Raw genomic sequence first — 12,475 nt, 5'->3', positions numbered from 1 at the left:
TTCAGTCACCATCACTGCAAAACAATCCAACAGTGAAAATGAACAACTTGGAGCCAGGCCTGATGCTGCACACCTTGTGATCCCGGTGACAGGAGGCCAAGGCAGGGCTGCAATTTCCAGGCCAGGGGGGCAGCTTAGGATGGGAGGCCTTGACTTAAGAATAAAAAGGGGGCGGGGCTGGGGCTCAGCGGCAGAGCGCTCGCCTAGCACATGTGAGGCCCTGGGTTTGAACCCCCGCACCACATAAAAATAAATAAATAAAATAAAGGTATTGTGTCCAACTACAACTAAAAAAAAAAAAAATATATATATATATATATATATATATATATATATATGAAAAAAAGAATAGAAAAGGCCTCATATGTAGCTCAGAGGCAGAACAATTCTGGGCTCAATTTCTAGGGAAAAAAGAAAGAAAGAAACGCCAACTGAGAGAAGCCTCTGAGTGAAGTCTAAGCCCAAACAACGCGCCTCTCGACAGGGGTGTAGAGAGGTGACTAGCCAAGATCTGTGTCCGCAACGTGTCAAGAGCCCCCAAATCAACAAGAAGACACATCAACACAATTTTTAAAAGGGGCAACACATTTGGACAGGGACCTTCTGGACCCAGAGGGTGAAGAAATGACCCACAGTCAGATGAACACTGGTGGCCCCCAGCCATCGGGAACAAGCCTTAGGCTACAGGAGGCTTCCCACCCTCAGGAAGGAGGAGCTGAGTACAGTTCCAAGTGCCAGTGAGGAGCAGGGACCACGGGCTCCCCTTCCAGTGGAATGCACCCACAAGGGTCAATTTTGTGTCAACTTGACTGGGTGTCTGCTCAAACCTAATTCTGGTGTTTTTGAGGGTGTTCTGGATGGGGTTAGGACCTGGCTGGCGGATGTGGACTCAGTGAAGCAGACACTCCTTCCCAAGTGGGTGGGCCTCATCCAATCCATTGGAAAAAAGACCCAAATGGGAGGCAAATGCCGGTCTTCCTAAGAGTAGGAGGACTTCCTCCTCCTGGCTGAACTGGAACACGCACTGCCCTCAGCCTCAAACTGCACCATCAGCCTCCTGCCCAGGGCACGGCTTGGGACTTGACTGTGACCATGTGAACCAATTCCTTCTAAAGAATCTCTTGACATAGATGTAGATACAGGTGTGGGCCTATCCCTGTTGGTTCTCTCTCTCTCTCTCTCTGCATAACCCTAAGACAGTCTCTAAGACAAAGAAGGGCTTAAATTACCAAAAGGCAGGAAAAAGAATGAGAGTAACAGCTGTGTTTGTTATAGTCCCGCTTTGAGCTGAGGGACCACAGTGGGCACCATGCAGATAGATAGGCCTCACATCCCTGGGCCAGAGGACTCCCGGGTGGGAATGCAGAAAAGGCAGGAGTGGGGGGTCAAGCCCCAAGAGCCTGCAGGAACCCCATCTATACCTGATGGGTGGCTGCCCATGCTACTGCCTAGCTCCTGGTGAGGACATCTTGGGTCCCCCACATGCCCAGTGGTTGGTGTGCTTGTCCCACACAGCAGGGCACTGCCTCCTTTGCCCCATTGACCAGGTGTTGGCACTGCTCAGGGCAATGTGAGTTAGTGGGACCCACAGGTGGGAGCAGTGATCGAGGTGGTGGCATTGGGGGACACCACGGCTGAGCTCAGGGCAGGCCCACAGCACTTGGCAGGCATCAGACTCGGTGCCGGTCATCCTGAACCACCTGAATCATCGGTGGCCCTCTGAGGCATGCCCAAGCCCCATACTTCTTGGAGCTTATAGGCTTAGGGTTGGCTGGCCTGGTTCCTGTCTGTCAGCCCCTCTGCTTCATGCTGGGAAGTCCTTGCTGGGGATGGGGACTGCCATGGCTGATCCTGGTTCCCTCCTGTGTATGCTGGCCCCAGAGCTGTGCCTTCCCAAGTCATTTACCAGGACAGCTGTGCCTGCCATGCCTGGCTCTTCCTCTTGTCCATGGAAGGGTGCGGGGCTCCTGGGAGGGTGCCAGTGGCCCCTGCCCTGTTGGCTCCTTCTTCAATCATGTTGGGGAAACTTTCCTGCCCTCCCTGGGCCCTGAGGCTCCTAGGCCTGTACTGTCCACACTCGGGACTCCAGGCCCCCACACCCAGTTATAGTGAGCTGGAGACCCCTGGAGCCCACCTCCTACCCACCTCTGCTAGAAGTCCTCCATGGCCCCAATCCTGGGGTAGGGACAGGGCGGACTTGGGGGCGGGTTTTCATCGCACTGCCCCTGGTGTGGGGGGGCAGGAGTGCAACCTTGCCCTGAAGCTAGCAGAGACTGGTAGGCCTTAACCTACCCCCCACCGCAGACCAGCCACACCTCAGGGCCAGGGCTCTGAGTCTCTGGGGCATCCCTGTGAGCCTCTCCCAGCCTCTAGAGCGCTAGGGAAGCCCAGCCACAGCCTGGGGGAACAGGCCCCGTATGCCCTGCTCTTGCTGGTGCCCCGTGCCTTTGGCTTATCATGGCACATTCCTGAGTTGCTGGGCTGCCTTCCCCAGGGCCCATGGGCCTCTCCTGGGCAGCAATGCCAGCCCCTGGGGCACCTCCCTCTGGGTGTTCAGAAAACAGGAGGACTTCCAGGTGCCGCCTGTACTCCTCTGGCGACTCCCAGGGTGTGTGGGGAAAACTGAGGGACCCTTCTCTGCGATTGCTCGAGGGGCCTTCAGGGCAGGAGTGGCCCTGGGGTTGGGTGACTGGACCTACTGTGCAGCAAGCCGCTAAACTCTGCCCTGCAGACCTGTTCAGGGTGCTGCTTACGGTTGTTTTGTTTTTGATTACAAAACGAATACCATTCAAAAGGGAAATCTGAGAAATAGATTTTATATATAGAATCACAAAGAAGAAGAGGAGACCCACCACTGTGCCACTGCCCAGGTGTACTTCTTGGACCGTGGGCTGAGGGGAGTGGGCAGGCCCAGAGGCTGCAGTCTGAGGAGTGCCTTGGGCTCCCAGTGTCCTGGCGATCCCACTGCCACCCCCAACATCCACTTGGTACTGGGAAGACCCCACTGCCTCTGCAGACCCCACTGCTGCCAGCCAAGTCCTGGGGCCCACAAATGGCCCTTTCCTGTCCGCCCTTCCTGCTCCCAGGGTCTGTGACCCACCCACACCCAACTGCTCTGGAGTTCCTGCAAGATCCTCCACTTAGCCTCACCTGCACCCAGCCCAGAGTCCCTGGTGGGTTGACAGATGGGGCCTCCTCCTCTGGAAGACCCCTGGGGAGTTGTCTCTAGACTTCTGTTGCCAGCTAGGACTGCGGTGGAAGCAGAACCTGTGTGGGAGGCCACGTGCTATCAGAATCACCCTACCAGATCCTCTCACCCAGGCACCCTCTCATTTCCTCCAATGACTGCAGCCATTTTGATAGGGGGAAAAAAAAAAAAACATGTTGAATGTATTTCAAACCTTGGGCCTGAAGCCCCTCTGCATGCCCTCCGGCCACCGGCTTCCAGGTGCCAGGCACATGGCTGGGGAGAGCGAATCCAACACCCATTTAAGGGTTAACTTTGGCCAAAAAGCCAAAAAAAACGCTTGCAGCTCTTGTTCTGAGGCCCGCTGATCCCCCAGTCCTGTCCCGTGGTCACCACGGGGTGTGGGTGCGGACAAAGCTGTGTTCATGGAAGCCCTGGGCCTGACAACAGTGGCACAAGGACCCCATTCTCTGCTGTCCCCAGCTGCGTCCCCTCCCCCAGTGGGCCTGACATCAGAGGCTCTGGGTCAGACATCCCGAGGGGGCCCACCCCACCCCACCCCCACCCCAGCCAGGCTCAGCTGCTGGGTGCCTAGACATTCACAAGGAGGCTGCCACCGGAGAGGGCAGGGCTGGGGGTGGGGGGACGGGTCCTGCCTGAATGGGACTGGCAGCTGCCTCTGGTTCATCCTGCTTCATGGGAAGCTGCTGCAGTTTACAGCTGGTTTTTGAACCTAGAAGTGGAGGTTTGCATCCAGCCTGATGGAGGTGATTTCTTGGTCCCAGGGCAACCTGACCTTCCTGGCTCTCCCCACGCATCAGCAGTTCCTCCGAGCTGCAGAGTCAGACTGGCCTCACGACACCTCATGGCAGGACTGAGAAACAGGCCAGCTGGCTGGGGCCTGCGGACCTGCTGCCCAGGAAGGACAGGGCCCAAGCACCCCCTTCTGCAGGTGCTATAGGTGACCCACATTTCAAGGTGGAAGTCCCAACTCCAAAGGTTTTGGGGGCTGCTTGGACCCAAAGGCCAATCAATCCTCATCTTGGTTTTTATAGAATAACTCAGGGCCCAAGTGTCTAGGCCCCAGGTGAGCAAACAAGCAAGCCATTCACCCCTCAGTGTGCTCATCTGTGAAATGGGCAACACCACCAACCCAGGCTGCCTAGAGTCTGAGTGTCCGGGCAGAATCTGGCACACAGGCACCACCAATGTCATATAGGCCAGAAAGGTGGAGGCAGGAGGGGCAGAAGCCTCACTCCAGGAGCCTCATCAGGCCCCAAGCTGGACTTTGTTCATGGCCTCTAGATGCCCTTGGGGCTCTGGGGATGATCTTTTCCCAAGAGGTCCCCAGGGGCTCTCTCTATCCTGCCCTGAGAAGCACACCCTCCTGATCCCCCACTTATCCAAGGCCCAGCGTTTAAGTGGGCTGTGTGCTCCAGCACAGTGTGTGTGACAAGACCTGGGACATGGGGCAGGGGGGCGCAGAGACGGTTGGGTCAGGTTTTCCTGGAGCCCCGCGCCTGTGGTCCGGGATGCGCTGTGCATGGGAGATGCGCTATGCATGGGAGATGCGCTTTGCGCCAGGCACCGCCGCTGCCCCTCACTCTCCGCCTCATGACCTTCCCAGAGGCGCGGACAAAGGCGGGCAGAGCAGGCGGCGCCTTTAAGGACGCAGCGCGGCGGGTTCGGTGCCAGGAGGCGCCGGGCGCGTCGCAGGGGAGCCGAGCAGCCGGCGGAGGGGACCAGAGCTCGCAGCCACCCCTGGTGCGCCCGAGTCACTTGCCATCTTTTCCCACATGGGGGCTGGGCGGCCGGGGTCCTCCCCACCCCCCCACCCCCCGCGCGGTGGGGGCGCTCCCGGAACTGGGGAGGGGAACAGGGGCTGCCGCGTGCCTGGGCCTGGGGTCCTGAGTCGGTGCGTCGCAGCTACCAGGTCCCGAGATTCCTCTCGAAATGCGTTTGCGGAGGGATGGGGGCCCCGCGACGAGGGTGGCGGTCACCACCCCACTGCGGCCGGCCGGGAGCGTGGATCTGGGGGAAGGCGCTTCTGGCGCGAACCACTCTTCCTCCCGGCCCTAGCCCCCTCCCCGAAAAGCGAGAAGAGGCGGCGCGGAGGGAAAGAGATTAGATTCCGCTCCCCTCTCATCAATTTTCTGTTTAATGTCACGGGGCCCCATTGTGGGAGAGGAAAGCACGTCACCCAGGCCATAAATTTGCCATTATGGCGCCTCCGGCCGCCTCCTGGTTCTCGGGGACAGGCGGAACGGAGCAGGTGGGGATGCAGAGCCCGCGGCCGCCGAGACACGGCATCGGCGGGTGTGTGCGCTTCTCCGGACGCGGGTCCGGGTACTTCAGGGCGCTTTTGTGTCTGGCTTGGATGTAGGGGCTTTGATTTTATACCACCTGCTCCAGGAGACTTTCTGCACTGAAAAATCAGCCTAAAAAAAAAAAAAAAGGCAAACAATTTCTTGGGGAAGCACATCTGCCTCCCGCATTTTGTTGCCCTGCACTGCTCAGCGAATCAGGCAGCGGCCGGTCTGGCTAGCGGTGGCACACTGTGATGGACCCTGGGGGAAGACGCAGAGCTTCGCCCGCTCAGTGGGATGTGCTTGAAAAGGCCTGCGGAAGTGGCAAGTGTCCCTCTCCCCCTGCTCGGACTGCTAGAAGAGGGAGTTTTCTGGGAGTCTTCCTTTGGAACACTTCTGAAAACCCTCCTGGATGGGGAAGTGCCGCCTGCAGAGGTGTCCACACCCCATGGATGGGGGTTGAATATGTATTTGTGCAGATCAGAAAAAAAGGTCCTATTGAGTTATTTTTAATTTAAGATATCAACGGTCCCGTTAACAAAAGAGGCAGTGGCCATGCTCCAGGGCAGGTGGGAGTCATGGGTGGGATGGTTATGTGACCATGTCCCTAATGCCCCTCTGGTAACTGGAAGAGAGGGCTCTCCAGGCTCTGCCACAGGCCCTGGCTGCTCTGTGGGAACTTTGATAGGAACCACTTATTTGTGGTCTGTAAATGCAGAAGGTAACCAGGCCAAAGACTCAAATCCCCCCAGACATAAGGGGAAGGAAAAGGAGGCATCTGTCTTCCCTCTTACCAGCCTGATTTCTTTCCATGGAGGGGACCTATGGCCCATCAGACACTGGGGATACAAGTGGGGGGGGGTGCCCCAGGGCAGAAAGATTGTGGGCTGTCTCAAGGGCAGGAAGCTGGGCTGGATGGGAATGAGGAGTTCTGGAAACAGCAGGAGAGTAGAGCCTGAGGTTTGGCCTGTGACCCTGTGGGACCAGTTCCCATGTGTAGCACCCAACACAATAGGGCCCTCTACTGGGGCAGCCGTACTGGGCGGGGGAGTCTGGCCTGGCTGGGGTTTTCCCAGTATGGAGCACTGAAGGAATCCAGGGGAGGCAGGCCTCCTGCCACTGTGGGTGGGGTGAGGAGGGCAGGGTGCTGTTCCACTGGCTGCCTGGGCTGTCAAGGAAGCCAGAGGAACTGGGGTGAAGTAAGGGAAGCGGGAGCTCTGTCTCCCTAGATCATGGGCTGCCTGGCCCTAGAGGTTCTGCTCCTGGCCCTGGTGAACAGCTGGGACCCTGCCTAAGCCAGCTGGGCTCCATCAGAGGAGGTCCTGCAAGACATAACCTGATAGTGACCCCAATAAGCACACCCAAGACCCGGCACCCTGCAACCAGTTCCCTGCACTCCTTCCCCAGCCAGGCCTGGTGTGGCCAGCTGCAGGGCAGGGGCTCTGGAAGGGGGGGCCTGAGGACCAGTTCTGCCTGGGGGCGTGCCTGGAAAGACCACAGACCGCCTGCATCAGGCCCTGCCCAGGCACTTGTCCCAGCAGGGTCGCTGCAGCCACCCAGCTGTCCTCACCTGTTCCTGTATATTGGGTCATGGGGCTTTCCCTCCTGGGTCTGGCTCCTGTCCTCAGGGGACTTTCCTTACTGCCAAGATTGAAGGGTGTTTAGGTCAGACTCCTGCCAGGAGAATCCATCATTCCTTATTCAGGAAGTCCCCCAAGGCCATTCCCCCATTTTCGGAGAGCCTGCCCTCTCCCCTCCGGGCCACCTTCAGATTCAACAGAAGGAACTGCCTGTGGGGACACAAGTCTCCTTGCTCCGGTGCAGGGGCCACTTAGCTCTTCAGCCCTGGGGTCCGGGGCATCTCCCCACCTTCCTTGATCCCCTCTAGTAGTAATAACAACCATACTGCCGCTAATAAAAAGGCAGAGAGAAGCCTGGCAATGGTGCTTCTGCCCTTTATGAAAATCACTTTAATCTAACCCAGATGGGTCTCCTCGCTGATAACCTCGTACGACCAGCACCCTGAATTATACTTTCCGTGTGAACACACTGGGTTATATTTAGCCACAAATTACAACTCTGTTTAACAAGCACCTTCCCTGCAAGGGGAGGGGGCCAGGCAGCCTCCTGACCTGGTTGGACAAAATCAGCAACAGAAGCGAAGCCTCCCTCAGAGGAGGAAGCAGAGGCCGTGGGCAGCAGAGGTGGCCCTGGCTGGGGAAGCTGTTCATCGGACTTCAGGTCTCAACCTCGCTGCTCTCCTTGCTGTTTAAAACTTACAACGGGGTCCTGAGGTCTTAGAGGTACAACCTGTGCTTCCCTGATGGTCCCGGGGTCTCAATGGGCACTGACTGAGGCTAGGCCTTGCTTAGTCTGGAGCTGGGACTGATCCTCAGGAGAGATGGGCTGTGTGACAGAGGACTTGCCCAGCCAGGCCTGGCCCTGGGACAGTTCCCTCTTTGTGGCCTTGACTCAGCATCCTGCCGACAGCCCCTTCCCCTGACACCTGGCCTCTGGGCCCAGCTAAATAGTGCCGGGACTGAAAGCTTTGTTCTTTGGGGAGGCAGCCCCCTGCTCTTGGGGGTCTCGGGCACCCTCACCCTCCTGTCCCACCCAAATTAGTCTGCCTACCAACTCAAGTTCCAAAGCAGACCTGGCAGGGGAAGGCCGCCCCCGCCCACAAGCCTCCAAGCAGCACCTCCAAGATCCCACGTGGGAGGGCTTCAGGGAGTCTGCAGCACAGGAGCGGGAGCTTCCCCACACTGTGCAGCCAAAGGTCCCGATGAGGAGGCCTCCCCCACGGTGGACAGGAAGGGCCCAAGACATACTCCTCTAGCCAGGGCAGTTCCTCGCAACTGTAGTTGACTTTTTTTTTTTTAACCCCTCTTATTTGAAGAGAAAGGAGCAAATTCTTCATCCTGAGCTCTCCTTGGAATCCTGACTCTGAGTAGGGTGGGGTACAGCTTTCCTCCCATGAGGGAGAGTCCAGGCCTTAGCCCACCCTTCCTGCCCCAGCCCGGGTCCAACCTGCAGGTGTTCACAGGCTGAAGAAGTTCAGACCTAGGTCCCAGGGCCCCCAGTCTGCCCCTCCACGTGCCAGCCTGCAGCACCCTGGCCCTAGTCTCAGGTCTGGTCTTTGGGCCACCCCCCCTGCACCTCTGCTAGGAAGAACTAAGAGTCAGTTTTTGTCTTCAAGAAATTGTTTCTATATGAGGCGTGGTGGCACACGTCTGTCATCCCAGTAGCTCTGGAGGCTGAGACAGGAGGATCATGAGTTCAAAGCCAGCCTCAGCAAAAGTGAGGTGCTAAGCAACTTAGGGAGACCCTGTCTCTAAATAAAATACAAAAAATATGGCTGATGTGGCTTAGTGGTCAAGTGGCCCTGAATTCAATCTCCAGTACCACCCACCTCCCCCCAAAAAAGAAAGATATTGTTTCTAATTTGCCCTTTGACTAATGGCCCAGGGAACAATGGACACCCAACGTACAGTTACCCAGCAGCATGGCCCTGCTGCTCTCTGGCCCCAGTAAGGCATTTATTTGGAGCAGTGGATAATTCATGATTTTATATTTTGCCTGACATCCCCAGCCCCTTATATTAAAAAATGATTATTTATTTGATGATTTCAGATCAGTTGGGACCTCGGTCATTTGGGAGCTGGGAAATCTAGATTTGCTGCTAGTGTCAGGGAGAGTCAGGGCAGGAGTGCTGCAGGGCCTACAGGACAGGCTTGGGGGTGACAGGCCGCAAGCGGTGGCTGTAACAGCAGGGCTCAGGACTGCTTCTGCTCATGCAGTGTGCCCTGTGTTGGGATGTGATGTAGAAGTGTCTCTGCCTGCTCGTTTGTTTTGTTTCCTGACGCTGGGGATGGAACCAGGGCCTCAGGCGTGTTAGGCAAGCACTCCACCACTGAGCTACATCCCAGGCCTGCCTTGCCTTTGTGTTTTATACCCATGTGCATGTGGGAGTGTCACACACTGTGTGAGACCCACATGTGCCAGAGTGGGTTTGTGTACACGCGGGGATGGGGTGATGTGTGAGCACTCATGAATGTGTGCATATCAAGGGAGCACACTCACCAGGTGTGATGGTGCACACCTGTAATCCCAGAGGCTTGGGAGCTGAGGCAGGAGGATTGTGAGTTCAAGGCCAGCCTCAGAAACTTAGCAAGGCCCTAAGCAACTCAGTGAGAACCTGTCTCTATAAATAAAATACAAAAAGGGCTGGGATGTGGCTCAGTGGTGCCCCTGAGTTCAGTCCCTGGTACCAAAAAACAAAAAGAGCATGCTCTCAAAATTGCATGAATGTTCATGTGTGCACACGTGAGAACAGCATTCAGGGAGTGGCCATGCCCCGGTGTCAGGGCACAGCTGGCTATGCATGGCGTCCATTCATCTTCTCCCCAAGCCAGAGGAAACCCTGAATGGTGTCCACCAGGCTTTCAGAAATGGCTGAGGCTTCTGTTGGGAGGAATGGATCTGAGGGCTGAGGATGCTTCTAGGATTTCAGGTGGGCCAGGGGCTGGGTGTCTTAGGGCCCAGGTCCACTAAGAACTGGTTTAGACACTCTAGCATCAAGACTGGTATCAGGGTTGGGGTTGTAGTTCAGGGGTAGAGCACTTGCCTAGCATGTGTGAGGCATTAGGTTCAATCCTCAGCATCACATAATAATAAATTATTGTGTCCATCTACAACAACAACAACAACAATAAAAAAAACTGACTTCAGGCTTAATATCTTCTCTCTTTGCCCCTCCTGGCCCTCTTCCTGTAAAAGGCGGATCTGCAGATCCCAGTATGTTCGTCTAAAATTAAAAACATTTGTTAGCTATGGACAGCAGGAGAGTCAGAGGGCCACCAAGGAGGCATCCTCTATGCAGATATCGAGCCCAGCCAAACATGCCTGGGCAGCGCGACTCCAAGCCTTGGGAGGGGAACACGGGAGCTTATTTTGTTCTGCAGAGCTGCCCAGGGCTGGGTGCCTGCGCTGGGCAGCTGCCAGCCGCTGGCCACATCCAGCAGAGGCCCAGGCCCGTCTGCAGCTATTTGCTGTTACAACTGTTTTGAAACAGTATTGAGAGAGGAAGGGGGGGGGGAAGCCCACTAAATTTGTTTTAAGTGAATGCTGCAGAATAGGGCTGCAGAGGTGGGGGGGAAATACGCAGGGGGCTGCAAGGTCGGAAAGGCATCCAGGACCTCCCCACGTGGGCAACTTCCTTCTGGGAGGAGACACAGGAGAGACAAGAGACAGCACTGGGGGATTCTGAAGCAGCCCCCACCCACTATTTAGGAATCCGGGGAAGCTGCCATGCACAAGGAACTAAACCCAAAACTTAGGGCAGAGAGGACCCACATCCGTGCTCTCCTGCGATCATCCACCTCCTGGGCAGTAGGTATTTACTGCGACTGGGGCCCACAGCCTGCCTATCAGCCAGGTTCCAGGACCCCTAAATCATATCCTGCCTGTGGGGGGTATGGTTTGGGGGTCCCAGAGGCCTTTACAGCTGGCTTCTCAACGCACTCTGGAGGGGAGTAGAGCCTCAGAGAGCTGGGGGTCCACCCCTCCCTCACAGGGTGGTTGGAGGCGAAGCCCCTTTTCAGACCCTGCGGAGCGGTGGCGGCGCACTCGGGGAGCAATTTCAGGAACACCCCTGGTCGCTAAGATGTCTTCTCTGTTGGATTCAATATTTTTCTCCTACATATGTTTTTTTTTCTTAAAGTAGGGTTTTGCGAATTAATTTTTAAGAAGAAAAGGCTCCTGGATTGGAAAACAAACTCCGTGGAGAAACTGGTGAAAAGCTCGGCTTTCAAAGGAGCGCAGGAAAGCGCAGTCTGAGACGGGCGCCCTGCGAGGACCCAGGATTCTGGGCGCCGCGCGCTTCCATCCCGCGCCCGTCCCTCCCGAGGGCTGGAAACGCGGGTCTCCGACCGCTCCCCCCGGGAACAGTTTCTCCGGAGCCGGGCCGCCTCTCCTCGGTGTGCGTGGGAGGCGGGCAGCCTCCGCAGAGGCCTCCGGGCGGGACCCGGTACGACCGCGTCTCCCCCGGATACTCCCGTGCCGCTGCTGGCCGTCTGGTGCTCCCGAAGCCACCAGGAGCGCGGTGGTCCGCGCTCCCCCACCCGCGCCCGAGCCAGACGCCGCCGCCCCCAGCCCAGACCTGCGCCCGGGGACCTAATTCAATCGCCCCCGGCCTAATGAATAGACGCGCGCTAATCGGATCTCGGGCGCTCTACGGGATTGATGCCTTGCGCCTCTCCGCCCGCCCGCGCGCCCCGGCGGAGCGGCTGCGGCGCCGCGCTTCCGAGGGCGGCAGCCCGTGCTGGTCAGGGTCCCAGGCCGCGGGGGTCCTGCAGCCGAACCGGGGTCCCGGGCCGGCTGCGCAGGCTCGCGAGCCTCGTTCTGCGCCCCTAGCCCGGCCCGCGAAGCCTGGGCTTACCTGGAGTTCCTCCAGGCCAAGTGCCCGAAGTGGGAGCCCGCAGAGGCCTGGTGCCCGGCGGGCGGGAAATCCCGGAGTCCCCGCCCGCGGCCCCCACCCCGGGCCAGCGCGGCCCGCGGGGGGCAAGGCCGGCTCGTCCGTCTGCCCGCTTTCCCCTTTCTCTGCGGATTCCTTTGATCCACGGGCTCTCCGCCGCACCTCCGCTCCCGGGCTGCCGGGGTCGGCCCGCGGGGATCCTGGAAACAGTCCCCAGCTTATCTCCTTTCATCAAGCGGCCTGGGGCCGCCTTGAAACCGCGGAGCCAGTAATTGCTTTTTTCAGGAGGCCCAGTGCGGACTGGACAACAGCCAATCAGCGCCTTGTTTACACTCGGTGATTGACAGCCTGATGGCCAAGTGCCAACCAATCCCAGCAGTCCCGGGGGAGCGGGCGGGGGGGGGCGGGGAAAGAAACCAGACAACCGGCCTCAGGTTTAACTCCTTCAGCTCCCAGCCGGAATGAAACCGTGGAAAAATTCTCATGCGTGTGAATGAGTCGGCTGGCATC

At 57.7% G+C, this 12,475-nt stretch overlaps 1 long non-coding RNA gene across 1 annotated transcript; it reads right to left on the bottom strand.

Annotated features, from left to right (window-relative positions):
• Positions 1-5,327: 5,327 nt before the first annotated feature.
• Positions 5,328-12,345, bottom strand: LOC144375928 (uncharacterized). The gene is made up of 2 exons (XR_013435788.1): positions 11,930-12,345; positions 5,328-5,625 (listed from the first exon to the last, which is right to left on the bottom strand). It is a non-coding gene; the product is annotated as an uncharacterized LOC144375928 (long non-coding RNA).
• Positions 12,346-12,475: the final 130 nt, after the last annotated feature.

The sequence above is a fragment of the Ictidomys tridecemlineatus genome, chromosome 3 (assembly GCF_052094955.1).
Source record: "Ictidomys tridecemlineatus isolate mIctTri1 chromosome 3, mIctTri1.hap1, whole genome shotgun sequence".
Taxonomy (NCBI): Eukaryota; Metazoa; Chordata; class Mammalia; order Rodentia; family Sciuridae; genus Ictidomys; species Ictidomys tridecemlineatus.
The sequence above is the reverse complement of the archived record's forward strand: the minus strand, read 5'-3'. Positions and strand labels throughout refer to the sequence as shown.